This window comes from Haliaeetus leucocephalus, unplaced genomic scaffold (genome assembly GCF_000737465.1).
Source record: "Haliaeetus leucocephalus isolate CR32 unplaced genomic scaffold, Haliaeetus_leucocephalus-4.0 Scaffold32, whole genome shotgun sequence".
Lineage (NCBI taxonomy): Eukaryota > Metazoa > Chordata > Aves > Accipitriformes > Accipitridae > Haliaeetus > Haliaeetus leucocephalus.
This window is the reverse complement of record NW_010972468.1, coordinates 270917-293833: the sequence shown is the minus strand read 5'-3', so window position 1 is coordinate 293833 and position 22917 is coordinate 270917. Positions and strand designations below refer to the sequence as shown.

The following is a 22917-nucleotide window of genomic DNA, read 5'->3' as shown; positions in this document are numbered from 1 at the left end:
ACCTGAGCATTACCGTCACACTACTACCCCCGCGTGGTCATTAGCTATAATCCAATTTCTATAAAAAGGAATAAAAGCTTTTGTAGATTATTTTCATTTAAAAGGTAATTACTCTTTTTAGAAGGACACTGTGTTTGTGTTTTATCTTAATATTTGTTCAAGACATTGGACATAGAGTGTTGGGAGATTATAAAAATCAGCACGTGTTCTCCTTTTCACATAATGCTGTGACAAAGTCAGTGTTACTTAGGAAGTTGCTATAAGAATTAGCTTTTCCAACAGCTTTTAAGGCTTGATTAGAAAAACAACACCTGGGAATTTCAGGTATACAATCTACAGTCATTTCAATAACCTGTAAAACATAAAATGGAACATATATAAAGAAAATGAACAGGACATTTCATTGGCATCAGCTATCTTGTGTTAAAATACTAGGCACAGTATTTAATTCCAAAGTAGTTTTTATGTCCAGAAACAGGCTATGCATTGGAAGTGACCGTGACATCCTGCTATGTAAAAGAGTAGTGTAAAGAACACGAGTACTCAGAATGATACACAAGAGACGTTAATGAAATAGATGCTTTGCTTCTAGGAAGGTGTGGGAATACTCTTTGTTTGTATGACTTGTCTATTTATTGTAGAAAGCAGAAATACTAATTATAAACCAGTTTATTATCTCTTTTCAGGACGTATATAGGCAGACATTAATTATGCAGAGTGTGAAATGCTCACATTAAGTAAAAAAAAATTTTTAATTGTTTTCTAATAATTTCTTCTCATTGCAATATATAATACATCTTAGAAATAATTACAATGTATTTTTTGAAACATTGCAGGAAATTTTTGCTTCATAATGATTTATTGCTTCATAATGATATCTTTTAGAATTTATAAAGGTTTATTTTCGTGCATGCTAATGATACACCTTTAAGGTCAAAATGACCAGTGTCATTTCTAAATTCTATCAGAATTCCTTACAATGAGTACCAAGTTGGTAGAGGAGCTGTCTTTGCATTGTAAGCTAACTCATTGGGTTATTAGGACTGTATATCCTCACCTATATGTGGGTCCCATGGAAAAGTAATAGGTGGTTCCTTCATACAGATAGCATCCATATTATCTTTATCCTCACTGTTGGTGCAATTATGGCAAGTAATTTCTAGGATTAATTACAGTCTTTGCCAACCATCAAGACCTGGAGTAACTCTTGCATCTTGTATGTAAAATTTAGCACTATGTGGTATGCTAGGGCAGTTTGTGATGGAGAGGGCTTTTTCTTCCATCTGTTTCAAAAACCTATCTCGATCTTCACTAAACACAAAAAGGCGGTCAGTGGTCATCATTTATTATTCAAATCCTAATTTGTAGAAAACAATACACGAATCATTCTTAAGAGACAGAAAATAAAAATTTTCTGTATTAGTATTATCCAACATCTGTTCTGAAATAAACAGTGGTTTCCACTTTTTCATTTTTTCCCCACTTTTTACTGTTAACATATCCAATTATACTCTAGTTGGACTCTGCTCGTAGATGATTTCTCTTTCATACTAGAGAAATGTAGTGTAATTTTAAAATCAGTTGTATTTATACTTTTTTTGTGGATCTTCCTCAGACAAGTGGTTAGAACCAGTTTCCAGATATCCTTAGAACAAGTGTATTCTACTTTGCTTACCAGTAGGTAAGGAGATGTACTTTATATCACTCTCCTGTTTAATACTGCTGGGGCTTGCTTATCTAGAAAGACATCCCCCACTCTTGATAGCAGTGTTAGTGCACATTCAATCTGTGTTTCAATATTGATCCTATTTGCTCATTGTAAAGGTTTCTAGGTAGGTGAATTAAACAACTAAACTCAATTGTATGACTTCAGTGACGTCATGTATCAAATGATAACAAATATTGTTAACAAATTTAAGTGGAGACTCCAAAGTGTAGTTTTTCTCAGTCGTTGATTATTCATAATGAATACAATTTTTCATATGAATAATTCTTCATTATGTATAGCATATGTGAATGGTTACTGTAAATCAGAGGATGTAGGCTCACAGTGCAAGAGACCCTTGCTGATTTGTGTGTGGCTTTCCCCATCATTGGCAATGATGCTAGACTTAATAGTCCTGCCTTTTTTCTTCCTTGTCCTTTTTTTGTGCCAGTGCTGCTTTAAGGATCCCCTTTCTCATTTCACGCGTATCACGCCACTTTTCTGTCTCCATTTAAATGCTTTCATCTCCTTTTGGTATTCAAACAGTAATATAAATTTTGTTGCTCCTTAGTTAAAAACTGATGTATTCCTTCCTCAGGGTGTCTTAGTGCATCCTTTTTGTATCTTGATTGTTTAAAGCTGCAGGCTCTTTGGGGTGGTAACTCCTTGTTTTGTGCCCTGGACCAGATTCAGCCCATTTTTGGTCCAAATACAAATGGTCCAAAAGGATGCTCCAGGGCACAGCGGGCTCTGCATTCATCTTTGGTGACTGAGGCAGCAGAAAGTAAAACTACTGTAAAACTTACTAAAAATACCTGCCACTAACCTGCAAAGAAAACACTTCACCCCCTCCAGTCACTGTGCTTTATGTGTCAGAATATTTAGTTTTAGTTATGTTTTTCATTAACTTCCCACCCCATTGAAGTCAAGTCTTAAAATAGACTGAGGATTATAAGTAATAAAAAAAAAGATGCTCTGTATTGGAAATGTAAAAATTACAATATCCCTGATTTTTGTCTCAAACTTGGACAGTGATTTTTTTTTACATATAGAAAATCAGTTTTTTCATTCTATCAACCTTAAGGTATATTAGAAAACACGTGAAGAAACCTTCAGCCTTCTCATTCAGAATTATAAGCCAAACAGTTTCTAATGCAGATAAAAAGCAAAAGGCCTGGTGCCTAGCAGGAACCATTAATTAAATGGGCTTCTGTGGCTTGGTGCTGCATTCCAGATAGATGGGGTGGGTACAAGGAAGATGGAGGAGCCCATTACCCTTCAATAACCAACGTACCTCAAGGCCTGCTGCCGTTCTCATCATCTATTAGCTTGTCAGCGCCTGTCCATGCGTTTTCCCCCACGGGCTTCTCTTCTGAGTTTAAGACCTTCATTAACTAACAGGTATATAAATTAAACCATGACTTCCAGTGGAGAATAAAGAGGTTTAAGGCAATGTTGTTGGCGATGGTCCCCATGGTGTTGTGTTGACAGGCCATTTACCACGCCTTAATGGAAGGGAATGTACGCCTAGACCTTGATATATTCTGCCCCTTCTGAGGGTATGGAGCTACATTTTGAAGTGCAAGTGAAAGTCTCTGAGGGTTTAGCAGTTCTGATTTGTAGTTTAGAGAGAAAAGTCTGGTGAGGTTTTCTGTTTTGTAATTAAAATATCTTATGTTTTTGCTGTATGCTTTTATTGCGTATGGAAAACCTGTTCAACATCTTGAATGATAGTTTGAAGGCAGCAACTACATCATTAGATGAATAATCCTCTATCAGTTTGGTTAACTGTAGAGCAAATGAGAGCCCTTAGAGGCTGCTGCTCATTGAAGCTTGATCAAATGTCCTCTTGAAACCTCTGGGTGTTGTTAACCAGTTTCACTGATTGATCACCTTTCAGTTGGCAACCTGAAAATTGGCTAGTAGCTGTGGTGTTAAGGGAAAACACTTGCAGTCTCTGCAGCTGATGGGATAAATCAATGGAATGGCTTTAAAATCAGCACCGCTAATTTGAAACTTGTCTTAGATTGTAGGTAACATCCATTTTTTTGCGGTGTTAACGGCTGTGTCTCTAGAATTGCTAGTGATGGTACTTTCAGCCCAGATAAAGCCAGTGCATCAGACATATAAATAGACAAGTGTAGTTTTTCTTCTGTTTCCCCAGATGAATCAGCAGGGCTAGCATAGCAAGATATGAAGTGTACAGATAGTTTAACTGCTTGAGAAGCATCTCTTTGGTGTAAAAAAAAAAAGGAAGAAAAAGAAAAAAAGAGCAGTATTAATCACATTTATTCCCAGACTTCTTGCTAGTATAAGACCATATTAGGAATCTGGTGGGAAGAAGTGAGAGTGATAAGTTCAGGTGACTCAAATTACTCTTGATGTGGGTGCTTTGAGTTTGTTGTCACCTTCCTCTCATCCAGGTCCTTGTGATCAGCACCTCTAACTACTGCCTGGAACCAATTAACAAACTCACAGTATCTTTGTGCAAATGAGATTTTTGACTAATAATTTTTTTTCTTAAAATATTCTGTCTAAAGGGGTTTTCATTTTTTAACAAGACAAACATTATAAAAAATAGCTAGAATTATTTTTCTTGGAATTAAGGTAGCATAAGACTATAATTACCTAGCCTTTTTCTTTGAAGCCTACCTAGTTTGAAAGAAGACTGAAGATCATCTTGAAGATTTAAAATTTTCATCATACAGCTTAGATCTGATTAATGTATTTTTAATGATTTTAGCTTGTTTTCTATGACTTCCTCTGTGTGTGGAGAAAGTTCTAATGTAGCTCAGCCTCCAGCAAAGTGTGCAAAGAAAATGGGATGCTCTGGCTCAGAAGTTTTGGTGGGTTTAGTGCTAAGGAGCACCTACCCTGTCTTTCTGCTCCAAATTACTGGTCCTGAAACACGTGTGCTTGTGCTTCAGTCATTGAAGCTCCTAATGATGTTGTCTCAACTCATACTATTGTTGGCTGCCTAACCTGAAGCATTGCACAGTGGCTGCATCTTCCCTTCTGTGTCTGTCGCAGCAGAGCAGACAGCATGGGCAAGATTTTCTAGGGTTTATCTGGCAAAGTCCTCCAGCTCTTACTCGCAGGGAAAAGATAGCAACTGCAGACGTTCCTTAAGTACTTAATGCTTGGAAATTGGATGAATCTCAAAAGTTTATAGTACTTGTATTAAACACAAGGAAATAATTACGAGAATAAAAGTATTTTAAACAGAAGAGAGTAGATACCAAAGAAACATGATCAGGAAACATAAGAGGAAATCTGATTAGCCACATCTATTTCTAAAAAATATTTTCCATGCTTTCCAGTTCTATGTGAAAAGCCAGTGAAATAAGTAGGGCACTCAATCCACATCCCAGAGGAGAGTAGAGCTTCTCGCTCATAAAAGCTCTTGAAGATGGTACTTCATTGAGAGATTTCACACAGTGTCATCATATCTACCTCAAGGGCTCTATGCTAAACCTAATCTTAGTGCGTAGCAGGATATAAGGCTTTCATAACCTATATCGTCTGTGGAAAAACATTTGCAATTCTCCATCTTTGTTCTGTTTAAAAATACTTCTAGATGTAAATGTATTAGTTTAGTCAAAAAGCAGAACAAACTTATGACTCATTTAATAACCGCTTGTTCATAATGTTTTCTCCTGATGAAAAGTTAGTGTGATTTGAACAAAAGAAAGTTGGGGCATGCCAAGTGAAGAGCAATAACAATTGTCTTATCAAGTGATTGCTGTTCTCCCTGTTTTTCTCTGTACAAAGTACTGTGAACTAGGAACGGCCTTTGAGTTCATTTATTGGCATTTTACTTCTGTATCATTGTCCTACTATAGCACTTTATGGATTTGAAGTGCAACAAGGGAGGTTTACACAAGGGAAAACATTTTAGTGGCAGACAATCTCTGTAACTGGGGTCTTTAAGAACATCTCAGGCAAACGTCTTATGGGAATAGTCTAAGGATGGCTGACAAAGGCAGATGCAGACCTCATTTAAATAGAAAGGAAAGAAGGATGGTGTATTTTTGTAATGACAGTCAGGTCATGTGAAAAGTCAGATTTTAGACCCCCCATCATTCTGTCTAGGGATTCTGTGATTGGGAGCTGGACATGTGAAGATTAACTCTACAGAAGCAATGAATGCAGGCTTACGAGATGCAATGCCTGTACTGCTCATGTGTTTCTGTCTTCTGATGCAGACGTTGGATGATAGTGGCCTTTTTGCCAACCAATGGGCCAGAAAAAAATGTCAAGTGAAAAAATAGGACACGTGAATAAGATGATAGATAACCTGTTTCTGCAAATCCGTATGCAGTTAGTATTACCTCGGAGGAGAGCTAAAAGATCTTTTCGTGCCTCTTCTAGGTCATTTATGAGTCTCTGATTTTGTTAGTGCGTATAGAGGATGCATTGTTAAACAAAGATTTCAGAATATCTTTGAGGTTTTATTGAAGCTGAAATAGAATTTGCCTTTTTTAGCTCCCCTGGAAAGTAGCTTTTGCATCACAATCTGAAAGCAAGCACACTGTAAAACACATAAATGCTCTTGCCTTCAAGGTGCCAAATCGTCTTACACAATGGATATGTAAAGTGACAGGTTTTATAAAGCTGAGAATTTATTTATTTATATGGAAACTACTTTTCTCAATAAAAAAACCAAACAATGACAACTATAGTCAAGTTTTATTCTAACACCTTTATTTCCATGTTTCTAGTCTTACTTGGTTTTATACTAAGGCTGTTTTGTTAATAGCAATTTAAATTGATTAAATGGAAAAAAATACCATTAAGCTGTTTAAAACAGAAAAGGCAAAGTCCATACTTAACTGCTTGACTCACCGAAAGAAGAAAAGCAAGTGGCTACTACATTTGTTATATGTTAGCAATAAGAGCTGTTAAACAGCATGTAGAATAGGAGGTGCTATGCTATTGTCTAATGCAGGGGTCTTAGAAAAGATTCCCTGACTTTTAGGCTTGATTTGCCTTTGGTAAGTCCATGCGAACTGTGACCAGTTACCTCCTTCTCCTTCATGTGCCCAGAACTATGTTTCAAGAGGATCCACTCCCTGATTTTCCCATGGACTGAAGTGAGGCATTGCGTTGTATTCCACGACTCAAGGGTTTGGACATGGAGTAAGAGCCAGAGCCTATACAGAGCCGGAGAAGAGGTTCCTTGATGGATAGACAAGCATCAGCAATGCTGTATAAAACTCAGAGAATGACTGATCTGCCCCGTTCTGGTCAGAGACGTGTGTTTTGGGAGAAGAGGCTTTACTGTGTTTTCTGAATGAGAGAAAATAGCATGTACATGAATGAGCCTGGTCACAAAGGGAATGTGAATTCAAAGGTAATTACAGGCTCTTATTTCCCGTCAGTAAACAGAGGGGAAGGGAGGGTCTGATGTATGTTATTCTTCTGCTTTCCAATCTGGTTGTCTCAAAAGAGGGAATTTCCTCCTCTCATTGTAACATGAGAATTCTGCTTCCACCAGGGTTGCTGCTGAAGACTGGGAAAGAAAATAAGATTTTACCATGAGAATGGCTAGAAACAGCTGAGACCCTGTCCTTTACTAAAAGTGCCTTGCTGTTTTGGGGAATTTGTCAGCACTCTTGTGGTAACAATCCGTTTTCTAAATGTATAGTGGTTCAGTAGGTACACGTGTAATGTTTATATGTAGCTGCACAAACAAGTGAATGTATCAGCATAACATCTCTTTGAGTTGAGGAAGTATTAGTCCTTTTCTGCCTGTTCAGAATCGAGGTGCAACGAATAAGCCACCTACCAGAGGTTACAGAGGACTGTTAGTGGCCTGGAAAGTAAACTTCAGATCAGTTTGGCACTTACTCAGTACTATATTACAAACTGGTTTTTTTTTATTTTCCTCCAAAATACACCAAGCTATAAAATATTTACCTACTAAATTTAATAACTCCAGATTAATTAAAATACAGTAATGAGAACTGGGATTTTTGATGCCAGTTTGGGCTCCAGGCATTGTCTAGAACTGCTAGATTTTCATATAAGAAAATTCTGATGAGGAGAAATTGTGCAAGGGGTACCTCAATAATATTTGTAAGGAATTATAGGCAAAGCAAATTTAGAAAAAAGGTGTGTTTTTGCTACAAGGAATTTCACTTTTAGAACTAACAGAAGGTAGAGTGAAAGACAGAGTCAGAATCTGGCTGTTTGTGATAGTCCTGCAATCTTAAGAGCAGTCTACTGCGTGGGTGAACAAGGTGCTTCTGAAAAAACTCAGACATAAAAAGAAAGCGTACAAAAGGTGGAAGCAGTGGCAGGTGACCCAGAAGGAATTTAGAGAAGCAATCATGCAGGGATGGGGTTAGGAAAACCGAAGCCTGTCTGGAGTTGAATTTACCAAGGGATGTGAAGGCTAACAGGAAGGTCTTCTACAGGTACATCAGCAGAAAAAGGAAGACTAGGGCAAACTTATGCCTGTTGATGAATGAGGCAGGGGACCTGGTGATAAAGGACATGGAGAAGGCCAAGATACAAAATGCTTTCTTCACCTTGGGCTTTACTGGTAAGACCACCCTTCTGCATTCCCAGGTCCCTGAGACCAATGGGAAAGTCAGGAGCAAGGAAGACTTGCCTTAGGTGGAGGAGGATCAAGTTTGGGAACACTTACACTGCATGTACGCAGGTCCACTGGACCTGATGGGCTACACTTCCAAGTGCTGAGAGAACTGCTTGATAGCATTGCGAGGCCATTCTCCATTACCTTTCAAAGGTCATAGCAACTGGGGGAGATTCCTGAGGAGGGGAAGAAAGCAAGGGTCACTCTTGTATTCAAGAAGAGCAAGAAGGAGGATCTGGGGAAGTACAGACCAGTCAGCCTCACCTCAATCCCTTGGAAGGTGACGGAGCAAATAGTCCTGGAAACCATTTCCAAACACATGAAAGATGAGATGGTGATTGGGAGGATTCAGCATGTTTTTATGAAGAGGAAGCCATTGGTCTGATAGCATTCTGCTGCCAGGTGACTAGTTTGGTGGATGAGGAGAGAACAGTGGATGTTATCTTGAATTTAGCAAGGCTTTTGACACGGTCTCCCATAACACTCTTATAGACAAACTGATGAAGTACAAACTGGATAAATGGAGGATGAGATGGACTGGAAACTGGCTGAGCTGCCAGGCTCAGAGTGTTGTGATCAGTGGCACAAAGTCCAGTTAGAGGCCAGTCACTACTGGTGTACCCCAGGGGTTGTTACTGGGGACGGTGCTGTGTAACATCTTCACTAATGACCAGGATGGTAATATAGAGTATACCTGCAGAAAGTGTACAGACAGTACAAACTAAGGAGGAGTGGCTGACACACCAGATGGCTGTGCTGCCATTCAGAGGGACAGGCTGGAGAAATGGGCCGACAGACACCTCACCAAGTTCAGCAGAGGCAATTACTGTGTCCTGCACCTGGGGAAGAAGAACCCCATGCACTGGGAAAGCAGCTTGGCAGAGGACCATGGGGCAATGACGGCCAACAGTATGCTGGGCTGCATTAGGAGGAGTATTGTGAGCAGGTCAAGGGTGGTGATCCTCTACTCAGCACTGATGAGGCCGCACCTGGAGGGGTCTGTCCAGTTCTGGGCTGCTCAGTAGAAGAGAGACATGGACATACTGGCCCAGCAAAGGGCCACAAAGATGCTTAAGAGACTGGAACATCTTTGATATGAGAAGAGGCTGAGAGACCTGGGACTGTTTAGCCTCAAGAAGAGAAGGCTTAGGGGAATCTAATGAATATGTACAAATATCTGAAGAGTGTAAGGAAAACAGAGCCACATTCAGTGGTGCCCAGTAACAGGACAAGAGGCAACGGGTACAAATTGGAATACAGAAAATACCATTTAAACACAAGAAAAAATGTGGGTTTTTTTCTTTTTCTTTTTTTTTTTTTGTCTATTTTGAGCGTGATTGAACACTGGAACAGGTAGCCCAGGGAGGTAGTGGAGTCTCCATCCTTGGAGATATTCAGAACTTGGCCAGACATAGCCTTGGGCAAAGTGCTCTAGGTGACTCTGCTTTGTGAGGGGGGCTGGACTAGATGGATCTCCAAAGGTCCCTTCCAACCTCAGTTGTTCTGTGATTCTGCAACAGCCATGCTCCTTAATTGTGAATATATATAACCTGAACCTACAGTACCAGTATTAGTTACGGAGTACAAGTATTAAAGTTCTGTGTTATTCCTTGTCTCAAAATGCAGCTTTTTATCCTGCACCTTTGTTTACAGTTCTGTGCTTTTCAACGTTTTTTTCTGTCATGCTGATCATAAAGGATAGGGATTGTGAATTTTTTTAGTTCCACTTTTATTACTTCTGAAGTCCCCATCATTCAAAAAGTCATTCATGAACAAGTTTGATTAAAATGCAATGCCACTTCTAGTGAGACGCTCAATAAAATGGTAAGAAATCACAACCAGACTCTTGTGGAGGAGAATAAAGAAGGTATTTTTTGCAGTGTGGAGACCAAAGAACACACAGTAACTGATTTGCCCCAGGTCACACATAAAATCTGCGGTCAAACTGGGAATAGATTTCCAACCTGTGGTGTATCTATCCTGTATTTGTGCTTTCTTTAAATAATTTTGATGATAATAAAAGGATTTTTCACTATCTGTAATACATTAGCTCTTCTAAGTGCCTGTTTCTGTACATTGCTTTTTTTACCTTGTTGCATATTTCACTAGTATAATTTTACCATCATCACTCAGATTAGATTCCCAGGCTTCTCACTTAAAGATGAATTTCTCAGTAGTGGGAAATATATTGTTATTTGTCTCCCCATGCCTGAAAAGTTGTATAGGTAAGCCAGAGGTCCTTGCTTTTGAGTTATTATGGAATTAAAGGTTTTATTGATTTAACAATTCTAGAAGTAGAGTATCAAGCTAAGACTGTTAGTGGAAAAATACTAGAAAATGTAATTCAAGACACGATTAATGTGTATCCAGGATTTTATGTGCCATCCAGTAAAACAAAATTGGGTCCAATATAAACTTGCAATGGAGTGCAGCCACTGAATTAGATTAAAGCATGTAATCTCTCTATCTGAAGCAATCGGAAACACTATAAAAATTCAGGAATCCTTGGGTATTCAGTTAATAAACTTCTCTGTTTGTAATTCTAAACATATCAGGAATTTACAGATCACAGGGCTACAGCATCTGTGAAATTGGTGTCTGTTTGTCTCTATAGGCTTGAGTATTGAGTAAGATATCAACTGCAATGATGGATCACTTTCTAACAATGACTGGTAATTTAGAAAAGGTTAAGGAGTGAGTGGATGGGATGATATTTCTACAGTTTTCATCTCTTCAAAGAAGTGAATGAATATAAAGATTCTAAGAACTTACTCTTTTTCAACACATTTGCGAGATTCTGAGATTTCCTGAAATTGGATGTTTACAGTGTGTATGTTTTGGACTAGATGATGGTTGTAGGTCCCTTCCAACTGAATTATTCCGTTCTGTTTGTCGTGGTTTAAGCCCAGCCGGCAACAAAGCACCATGAAGCCGCTCACTCACTCCCGCCGCAGCCCCACCCCAGTGGGATGAAGAGGGGAAAATATAAAGAAAAGCTCGTGGGTCGAGACAAGGACAGGGAGGGATCAATCACCACTTACGGTCACGGGCAAAAGACGGGCTCACCTTGGGGAAGAAACAAAATCAATTTAATTTACTACCAATCAAATCAAAACAAGGATAATGAGAAGTAAAACCAATTCTGAAAACACCTTCCTCCCACCTCTTCCTCCTTCCCAGCTTTAACTTTACTCCCGAATTCTCTGCCTCCTCCCCCTGGCAGTGCAGGGGAACAGGGGATGGGGTTTGGGGTCAGCTTGCCACACGCTGTCTCTGCCGCTCCATCCTCCTTAGGGGGGGACGACAACTCACTCGTCCCCTGCTCCGCCGGGGGGTCCCTCCCATGGCAGACAGTCCTTCACCAACTTCTCTGGCGTGGGTCCTTCCCGCGGGCTGCAGTCCTTCAGGCACAGCCTGCTCCAGCACGGGCTTTCCCATGGAGTGGCGGCCCTCTTTGGGGGCGTCCACTCCCCGCTCTGGCATGAGCTCCTCCACGGGCTGCTCCTTCCTCCCCCGCCCCTCCTTCCTCCCTGCCCTCGGGATCTGCACAGGGGTTCCTCTCCCATCCCGATCCCCCGACTCCCGGCAGGTTTCCCCTCTGGAATCTGTTCTCCCAGAGGCGGGTCCGGCTCCCAGCCAGGGAAGCTTCCAGCAGCTTCCAGCAGGAGCCGGCCCTGCCGACCCTACCCCGCTACCGAAAAACCCCGCCGCACAAACCCAAACCACTATTCTACAACTCTTCCTGGCCTCATGCGAATTCTGTTGCTAAAAGCTTTTTCTCTTTCCTAACTCGATTGGTGAAAGTGTGGAAAGAGCCTGCGAGAAGGAAATGAGTTGTTCCCCAGCTTTACCCTGGAGAGTCACAAGCTCCAAGTGGCTCTGCGTAGGCTCCTTTCTACCCAGCGTCGCTCCTCGGAAGCCTGACAGCATCACTGGAATTTGTTTAAACATTCTCAGAGGGGCAAAAATTAAAAACTGCAAGAAGTAAAACACAGCAGGTTTGTTATGACAAGCTTGCTTTATGATTTGTTTTCAAGAAAGGATCGCTTAAAAGTTTGTAGCGGTGTTTAATATATTTTTGTTATATGATGCTTTTGTAATTTCCTCAAGTAATTGATCAACTGTTACTTGCGTATTAACACTGGATAGAACTCAACGAAGAGTTTGCTCTTTTCTGTGGAAACGTAATGGAATCCTTTTTTTCCGCATTTTGCTGTGTGAGGTGGCAAAATGGTTTATTTTGGATTTATACTGCATATACTTTACAGACTGGCAAGTGTGTTGAGTGCTCCTCCTATGTAGTTGAGACCAAGACCTAAATAACTCTGGTGAAGAAAAAATCTTGCCAGCTGAGTGCTTTGACTGTTTATTATGGGTTTTACTTTTTCTGTTTTTTTTCTTCCTGAAATACATTCCATTTATATTCTTCTGTCTCAAAACCAGTTAGACTTAGTTGTTGTAAATCTCTCTGCTCAGAGTATGTGTGATTTAAAAGGAACAGCTATTGAAGCTCCAGACGGTAGCTGTAAAATACTACTCTAAAACTAAGTTAGCTGAGTTGTGTAATAACACCAAGACCTTTAAATCTTTGGCACTAAGTCACAGTCCTATGAAGCGTTTTACCCTTTTTCAGTGTATTACAGCTGTTTCATGCCCTGATTAATGAGAACGCAGAGTGAGATCAACATGTTGTACACGGGTGGAAGTTAGGAGTTTAAATACTTGAACTGCAGATAAAGTTTATTCTCCGATTCTCAATCTAGTATCAAGTTCATACCTAAAATGGGGGGTTTTGTTTGTTTTTTAATTCCCAGTGTAATGTTTCATCCTAATATGGCAATATCCTATTCATTTTTTATATGTGCTATAAACTCTATTTTTAAATCAATCTGCTAATTGAACTTCACCTTGCTACCAAGATATTTTTATTATGGCAATTTCTCTGCAATTTAATATTTACTTCATGGTTTACTACAGTACCATATATTCCAAGTAGAGGAAGCTGAAAGCTTTTTTTTTTTTTAATTTTAACAACTGTAATGCAAAATCTGTTTCCTTAGCATAGGCTGCAAGAAAACATGAAGGGAGAACAGGGTTGAGGAAAAAGTGCGCTGTGTAAGCTGTATAATTGCATTTATTTGTACTACAGTTTCACTTAGGCTGGAGTCCATCCACATAAAGGACCCCAAAAATATGGAATGTAGGAATAACTTTGGAAGAACATACTGTTTTATTATTACACAAAAATGATGATGCTTAATCACAGGTTAGTGTTGTGGTGGGGAGTGGGGAGAGCGTGGCTGGCTTTCATTCTGAGATTTTGGAAAGCTGTTTTCTCAAAGCTAGCTAGCCTGTTTTTTTCTTTAGTGGGACAGGGCTAAGTGTCATCAGCAGTGACAGACTGAGCATATGCAACTTGCCACTTTTTGTGATTTCTGTGTCGCTAACGTAACCTGGAGGATGGGTCAGCAGCAGCAGTCTGGGGCATGTCAGCTGAGGCAAGCATGGTGCTTTAGGTACCCCGTGATAGAGCTCCACATGTTCCACTGAGTGATCAGTTCTTGATGGTGCTTCTCTTTATTAAGATTTTCTTAAAATTAAAGCAATGTTATATAGTCAACATGATCATACTGATTTTCAATTTTATTTTGACCATTTTTAGCTGTATAAATTCACAGGTATAACATAGTTCTTGGTTTGGTTTTAATTTTCAGATGTCAGGCTCCCTTCGCTATGATCAGGAATCTTCAATAAAAATGTAACCTTGCACTGAGCAGCTGATGAAGTTTTTATTCTTGATAGATAAAAATCTATTTTTATTTTGACATAACAAATGAAAAATCTGTCAGCATAGGTGACAGTAATGGAAGCTGCTGTACAGAGTTTGTCAAGAAAATCACAAGCTTGGAATTCTTGGATCATAATTTTAATCAAAATCAAGAGTTTGATTGTCACATTTTTTAATAATAAAAGTAATTTTTGATCTACTGAACATATGCAACATTTTAAGGGGCTCTGAGTTAATGAGCTGTGAGACTTCACCTTGTAATGTAATGAAGACACTGTCTGCCTAGAGCCATACCTGTGCAGATGGTGAAAATGTACTAAACTCTCCACAATACTAAAAAGAAGAGGGTCGGTTTTATTTCAATACTCAACTTTGCAAAGTCATATGAATAGGAAGTGTCACAGGAGGGCATTAAACAGTATCAAATACTATTGTCTCTCTTTTTTTTTTTTCGTTAATGGCCTGCTCTGTCAACAATCCAAATACTAATTGTTTTGGTAAATGAGGGCCTAGGTCTGCTTACAGACACAAACATCAGACTTTAAAGCAAAAGAGATACTGTCAACATAGCAGGAAAAATCCAACCTGCAAAATTTGTCTAATCCTTTTTCTGTACTTGACGATGTTGTCTGCCTCTACAATCTCTTGTGACAGCAAGCTTCATCAAATCACTGTGTAAAGATGTGCTGCTTTTTATCTTTGTTAAGCTGATCTCAATATAGTTTTATCACATTCCTCCTTGTTATAATATTGTGGGATTTGGTGAGCAATAGTTCTACATTCACCATACTCTGCTTCAATGCTTTTATAAACTTTTATCATATTGCCCCCTCAGTCTTCTGTTCTTCAAACGGAAGAGTTCCATCTTTTTTAGTCTCTCTTTGTAAGGCAGCTGCTCTGTCCTCTGAATCATTTGAGTTGCCCTTCTCTGTACCTTCTCTTAACCCTCTTGAGTTGGAGACACCAGAACTGTCTGGTACACCACTGTTTTATATAGCAGCAAAATGACATCCTCTGTCTTGGTTTTGTTATTTTTCTTGGTGACAGCCAATGTTTTATGGCTTTTCTGGCTGTGGTTGAACACACAGAGCTGTGAACTGTGACTCCCAGATCTCTTCTCTACTCAAAGTTGATGTGAGAATCTTAGTGGGGTTTAGATTCTTTCCTAGAAGCACAGCATCTTACCTTGACCTGGGCTGAAGCTTGTCTTCTGCCTCTTTGCCCTTTTGCTCAGTTTTATAACATCCTTTGAGGTCCTCGCCATTGGCATGGATTTTGACTACTCAAAAGAGCTTAATATTTTCTGCAAATCTGAAGATTTCATTGGGTGATCCTTCTTTGGGTCACTGAATTTGAATAAACCTGATTCCTTGGGAATCCTGAACAGAGAGTGACTGTTAAGCCTTACTTGTGCTTCCTATTGTGGTGGAAGAAGCCTTAACTGCAAGGTTCAAGCAAATGACTTGAACTTCACTTACAGACTTAACTGCAAGGTTCAAGCAAATGATTTGTTTGAACTTCACTTACAGACTTAACACTTAACATGCGGGTTTTACAGATACAGTGGAGGAATGCACTATTGCAATTTTAAAAGCAAGAGTAGTACACTATTAAAACCACAAGTGATTCACAGACAACCACAACCACACACGTGTTTACAAACTTAAAGCATAAACAATATTCACTTACCCCTCCAGGTAAGGGCTCTCAATCCCAGGGAATCTACCTTGACCAGCATCCCGATCAGGGTGGGGAAGGGTCTCCTTCACAAGCCAACTGTATAGTTGGCTAAGTGACTTCTGCATTTCCAACCTGAATCTTAGGGGTTTTATCCCCTGACTTGTGAAATGGTGTGTGTGACTATGTCTGAGTGGATTATGTATATCTGAGTGGAGTTTCCCCTTATCTTTCCTTTGCTAGTCTGTGATTGTTTGAATACACAAGGTTGTCATTTGAAACTGAAGCTGACACCCTCTAGCTTTTTTTTTTTTTTTTAACCTTGCTTCCTCAAGCAACTGAATAGTGGTTGGATTGATCAGGGCATACTATTTGTTAAGGGATTTCAAGGCTCAGTTCAGGTTTTGGTTCTTTAAATGGCGCAGCCACCGCCCTGTTTAGTTGAGGGTTTATCAGACAACCCAGGGCTAAGCTGTCTGCACGGCTCCTGTGAGTTGTCTCTGCAGAGAGATGGGGCCTCAAGGCAATCCAAGGCTGGGTCGCTTTTGTAACCCCCCATGAGTTGCCTGTGTGCACTAGCCGTGGTGAAACTTGTTTCTGAGCTATAAGCCGGACAATCCATCCGCCTGTCCCTCGAGCAACTTTCAGTCCACAAAAAGCCCCTTTTTCCAATTCTATTTTAACTTAATTTCTTCAATAGTGTTTGTTGGGAATCCTTGTCAAAGGCTTTCTGAAAATCTGAGTCCACTGGATCTTCATTTATCCACATGCTTTTTTCTCCAGCTCCTGAACTCCCTGCAGGTAGCAAGGCAGTATTTTCCTTTACAAAAGCTCTGTTGAATTTTTCCCATTGGATGTATGTGTGCTCAGCAATATTATTCTTTTATACGGACTCTACTGTCTTACCAGGACTGGAAGTTAGTATCAGTGGTCCTTTCAGGACGTTCAAGGTTCTCAGGTCAATGCTACATGACTTAGTGATTTGGCTGCTCTAGTGCTTCCTTGTATATGTGCTTCATGTTGACGTTACGTGTTCTGATGTTACAAAGAACATGTTTTGTGAGATACCATCTCCTCATCTTCACTGGTAAAGACAGATGCCAAAAATGTGATGAACCGCTTTGCTGTGATTCTGTCATCCTTGAGTACCCTTTTCATACCTCTGTTGAGAAAGGATCCTGCCAGCCACCTAGCTGTCTTTCATCTTTCAAAATATTTAAGGAACATTTTAGTCTCAGCGTGAGCATCTGTTGCAAGGGGATCTTAAAATGCTTCTTCACACTCTTAATTTCCTGTTTACATTTGACCTGCCCTGTTTTATGGCCTTTCCTGTTCTCATTTAAATTCTCCTCACTTTCAGAAATTTCCTGATGTTCTTTTCTTCGCTCTCCTGACACATTTTGAGAGCACGTCTACTTATATACCTGAAGAGGAGTGGAGGGGAGAGTTTCATCTTTAATCATTCAATGTTTTAGTTTGCGGTTGCCAATAATGCATCCATAGTTAGTTTACTGTTTTCTTTTCTAAATTCAGAATATTTTCTCCTTTCTTTGGGTCTTTCTAGCAGCAGCAGAAATAAAAAATTTGACTTTTGTGCAAATGTGGGAGTTTACAAACTGAGTGAATTAGGAGTAAGGCAATGTGGTTGGTTGTCTTTGAAATTAAAACTGTTAGTTTTGAATTTTCAAGTGTTATATACTGAATATTTAAAAATCTGCTGATACAAAAGAAGATGCCTCTCATTTTTTAGTGCTCAAAATACCCACAAATGCCATTTATTTTTGTCATTTAGATTATGGTGATGTAGAGTTGCATTCAACATTCCTGGATAATTGAACACATATGTACACCTTCTTAATTTATGAGATGTGGCTATGATTTTTATAATTAGATTTCTTCAGGAAAATACACTACTGCGGAGCACTGTGATGTGATTTTAATATTTTGAATCATTTTCATAATTGTTAATGGCTAAAGCAGTAAAGATTGTTAATGATTCCATAATAGTGATGCTATTCTATTCTATTCTGTTCTGTTCTGTTCTAATTATAGCCCCATACTTCTGGAGAGATGTTGTATCACTAGATAATATAAAATGCTGTATGGGGAAGTCAGGTTTTGGCAAGCAGATGAGAGGTGATTCTGTAAAAGTGAGAAGTAGCATGGAATTGTGGGATGTACACTTCTTGTTTCTCCTAAATTACAGTAGGAAAGTAGTTAATATAACTGGCAGTGATTATTGCTTATGCTTCAGATTTAATGTCCAGCTGAGATTAATTAGAAGAAGGTTTCTCAGAACAGTTAGATCTTGGAGCACTGTCTTAATTGCCTTTGGGAGAGGAAAAGATACCGATCACTCTCTTAAGGTGTAGCTATAGCCCAATCAATGCTTTTCAAAAACTTTATGTGACCTAGTTGAAGTCAACAATGCGGACCCAAATTCAACAACCTGAGAGGTCCCTTCCAATCTCAAATTACTGTAAGTGCTGTGAGTTGTGTGTAGATTCAGGAAAACATTATTAGCAGATTACCTAATGACTCAGTTGGCAGCTGGAAGTCTTTTGCACATTTTAAAGGCTAAATGAAGTTAATTGAGGGTATTGGGCCAAAGCTTTATGCTCAATTTTGATGCCTGCAGCCATGGAATTGTCTATTTCAAATGCTCAAGCCTCAGCCTAGTATATCTATTGGTGGTAAAATGTAAACTTCAGATGTATACTTTATGAAGTGCTTACATTTCTTGGGTAAATGTTTACCAGTCTAGTATTTTTTTTAACATTTTGATACAAAATTACATTCTGTAGAGCCTGCATTGTTATTTACTGCCAACTTTAGGGAGTTAATTTTAAATGGCTGATTTGCAAAATAGGTTCAATTTTGAAGTTATTGGTTTGATTTTAGGGATACTGCTGTTTTAAAGGGTGGGTAGAAATAGGGGGAAATGGCTTAGGTAGGCATAAAAATTACATGGAACAGTTAATTAATTCTTTAGTGAGTAACAGCTCAAGGTTTAGGGATATTTATGTTCTCTGAACAGATTTTAAAAATCCTGAAAATATTCACTATAATGTATGTTTTGTGTCTTCTAGTATATACAGCAAGTTTTAGGGTAAATGGATTTCCTTCCATGTTAGAAATTTTTTCCAGTAGGCCAGTGCCTGCCGTGTATGTGGAGTACTGTTTCCTTGGAACTGAATTTCTCTGGTCTTACATCTTCCGACCCTTGATAAACATACAAGTCATCTAATCCCATCCCATGTGACGAGCTTCTGAAATCTCAGAGAGCGATATGAAACAGAAGTGCTGCACGACTACAACAGACAGCTTTGAATAAGTGCTTGTATTTGCGAACTGATTAAATCTATTTATATCAGGTAAAACTAGCTTATCTTAGGGTCTGGTTAGAAAATCGCAAGCAATCTTGAAATGGTGTGTGGTGAGCAGACCCTTTCAGCTGGGAATTGCTACCCCTTAGCTAGAGCAGGAGGGCTGACCGAATGCATTGGTCCAGGTTGTTGGCATGTGAAGTGAGATAAATCCAAACTTTCAGCTGTGAAGTTTCATCTGAGAGGGTTGCTTTTTTGAGAGCATTAATTCAATTGCTTTGTGATCGTTGGACCATATTCTTAGTTTGTGACATTAGGAGTATCTAAAAAAAGGTTGCGACGTATGTATGTAATAGCAATGTTTCTCAATTCAAGGAAACAGTAGGAATGTTAAAGTGCTTTCTGTTTTTTTCTGTATTTTTATTACTTGCATTAAAGTTAAGGAGAATTTGACATCTGATAACAAGACGGTCTCAGTTAAGTCTCTAAAAGCTCTAGAATAACTTCAAGTTATGTTTATATCCCATTGTCTAGAAATTGTATTATAAGATTCACATCATGTTATTACACTACAAATTGGAAATATTCTGGAAATATTAGAGACCATTTTGGAATATAATATCCAAATGTACTTGCTTTTTCTCATACCCTTTGTGTGTTTCAAAGCTGAAGAAAATGAATTTTGAGACTCATGCAATTAGTATGCTGCGTCATGTCATTTCATCTGATTAAGTGGAGAATTTCTGTCATCGGTTGGATGAATCCCACACACGCTGGGGAAAGCAGCATACACGTTTAAAATATACTAATTTGTGTCTTACTTAAAAAAATGGGCTTTATGTAGGCAGGGTTCAGTCTGCAGTGGAAAGGTTTGGATTGGCAAATGGTTTTTTGACTAAAAATATTTGCCGGGTAAAAATATGCTAGCTGTTACTGTTCTCACACTTTCCGTATAATAATTATTCCTAATGGTAAGCTGATTTCATGCTGAAGGCTTCAGTTCAGCAATGCACTTGAAGTCATGCATGACTTGCATCATACTGGATCATTCCCTCTATTTTAAAGGCATAAATCATGTGCTTGAATCAGACACACATTTAATTACCTTGTTGAATTACTGCCTATGTGGAAATTGTTTTTCCCCTCAACATAATCAAATTTGGAGCTGGAAATGACCTTGTGTAGATGGTTTTTAGCATTGTTTTTTTTGTCTGAATTGTGCCACCATCAGTTGTTGCTTACTTTAATATTTGTGGGTTTGCAGCTATCCAGACAACTGAATTATTTGTGTTCATCTTCACAATAATTACATGCCTCTTGACTGCCTTTTTGATTTACGTGTAAAATTAGCATTTTGCCAACATTGTTGTTGTTTAAAAAATAGCAATGCAAAGTCTGGTTGTCCAGAGAATTAGTCTCAATTTAATGTGAATAGATAACAAATATAAATTCGTAGTTACATCAGGTGGAACATAAATTTTTAAAAGTGTAACTTTCATTTATATGTGTAGCTATTTAGATATGTATTTACCTTATCTTCTGTATTTTCATATTTTTCAGACAAGTATAAAAGAAGGATTACTACTGAAGCAAACCAGTTCTTTTCAGAGGTGGAAAAAGCGTTATTTCAAACTTCGAGGTCGTACCCTTTACTATGCTAAGGATTCAAAGGTAATTCTATGCTATTAGTGTCTAATGCCATACACTTGTAACTGCCGTTTTGTTTAGATTTATAAGTGCAATAATAATAATAATTTAATGATTTGTTAGTGATTGTTGTATTAAAAAACTGCTCTTTATGGGATGTAGTGTGTTAAATTAACTTTAACTAAGGAAGACTGGTGATTTCTCTTTATTTTTTTTTTTCAGTGAAGTTTGTCACAGTTATTTTAACCTTTCTGACTATTCACACAAATAATAACTTAAGGAGTTGTGGGGTTTTTCGGGGGGGTGGCTCTCAGGCAGCCAAATCTAACAATTAAAAAAAAGAAAAGTAAAAATTGGATAATGTTCAGAAGTTATCCTTCAAACTGAATGCCATTAAAACTCTTCTAGTCTGATGCCCATATTGCTGTTAAAGAGATGGAAATGGTTATGTGAAATCAAGATAGGAAGATTTTCTGCCAAAACTCATATATAAGGGAAAAAGCTGTTTCCCATCAATTGAAATTTTTGGTGGGAAAATTGGGGTTGGGCAGAGGGGACTACTTGTCTTCTTTCTGAAAGCATTTGCTCCCTCCCCCTCAGGGCCGGGACTGAGAGCATTTTGGCTTTTTGGGCTGGCTCAGATTGTGCTGGTCCGTAGAGGTGGGCATTAGTTTTCTTTACGCTGCGGGGTTGCAGCGTCTGCCGGGAGATGTATGTGAGGTGCTTCAGGTCTCCATCATCTTGTGTAGCTTGGTTTTCTCAATAAAACTATTACTAAGGCATGGAGATGTCTCTTTCTAGGACTGTTTGACTATAATTGCATGGTGCACAGTTGTGTGGCTGGGACGAATCAAGGAAAACATCATCTCTCCCGGGAGCCCAGCACTGAAGTACCTCTGTTGTCACACTTCTCTGCACATGGCGCTACCACGAGCGGTCTATATAAAGACTTAATAAACATGGCAGATAAGAACTCTGAGAATGGCAACGTCATCTGTGCCATAAAGATGAGAAAAGGAGGTGTAATGAGTAGGCAATTGTACAAATACTCTGTAATGTTGAATCCAGACATGCTGAAACTCCCCCAACATCGATTCTCTGTCCCATGGCATGGAAGACGAAGAACATGGTATGGCTAAAAAAAGGGGGAGGCATTTTTGTTGCTCTTCCCTTCTGTGCTTCAAAATCCATCATGAGTTTAACAGAACCTAATTAATTCTTTGCCAGAGGCTGGGGTGTTTAAAGAAGACATATATTTCTCTTGCTGGAACATCAGACAAAGGAGTGGAAGGGATCTCTTCAGGCCCTTGAGCTGTTTTTTCTCATATGGCTGCCATATCATAGATTGCCCTTCATGAATTTAGAGTTCCATCCTAAAACTGATTAATTAATTTATATTCTGCTAAGTGTGAATCTCTTTCCTCTGACACCACATTTATGCTACACAGTAGACACCACAAAGCTGCATTTATTTAAAAAAAAAATTCTTTAAAAGAGATTTTAAAGCAATGTATATTTTTGGAGCCAGTTTTTTATGCTCTCATGCACCACTTAGACAGCAAATAGGACTGTGTTTAGGGGTGAAATATGAAGTTTTATCACATCATCAGTGTTTCCAATTTTTTCACTACTTTTTTTTTTCTTATTTTATTTTCCAGTAGGAATGGACAGAAGAAAATGAAAGCACAGACTGTAAGCATACCTGAAAGTGGACTCAGACTATATTTAATGTTTTTATGTTCTTTTCCATTCACAGTCTCTAATATTTGATGAAGTTGACCTGTCAGATGCCAGCGTAGCTGAATCGAGCACAAAAAATGTCAACAACAGCTTTACGGTATGGAACCACTATAATACTGGTCTTGAAAGCTGTGGATAGACTGTTACTAAGAAAATCAAGAATCCTCTGAATTGCTTCTTATTTTCCTCTATTTGGAAAGAAAATATCCTTTATTTGGAAATAGTATAATGTATCAGAATGATATCACATCAGCTATTGACAATTTTGTTTCTGTGGGTTTTTTTATCAGAAATTAGAATGTTAGATAACAGTTGCTTCAAAAGAAGATGATAGAAGGCATTAAAAATTCAGAAAGATTCAGTACTAGTACTTTGTTAGTACTTATTAGTACAGCTTGTTTTTATGCTGTACTTTGTCTTTGAGGTGACATGC

General features: G+C 38.7%; 1 protein-coding gene across 2 annotated transcripts in view; it reads left to right on the top strand.

The window, feature by feature from the left end:
- Nucleotides 1-22532: 22532 nt before the first annotated feature.
- DGKH (diacylglycerol kinase, eta) overlaps nt 22533-22917 on the top strand; it is a 71300-nt gene continuing 70915 nt past the window's right edge. For both annotated transcript variants that reach the window (XM_010576472.1, XM_010576483.1), the window contains exon 1: nt 22533-22581. The gene's annotated coding sequence lies outside the window, so the exon portion shown is untranslated. The remainder of the gene's footprint in view (nt 22582-22917) is intronic.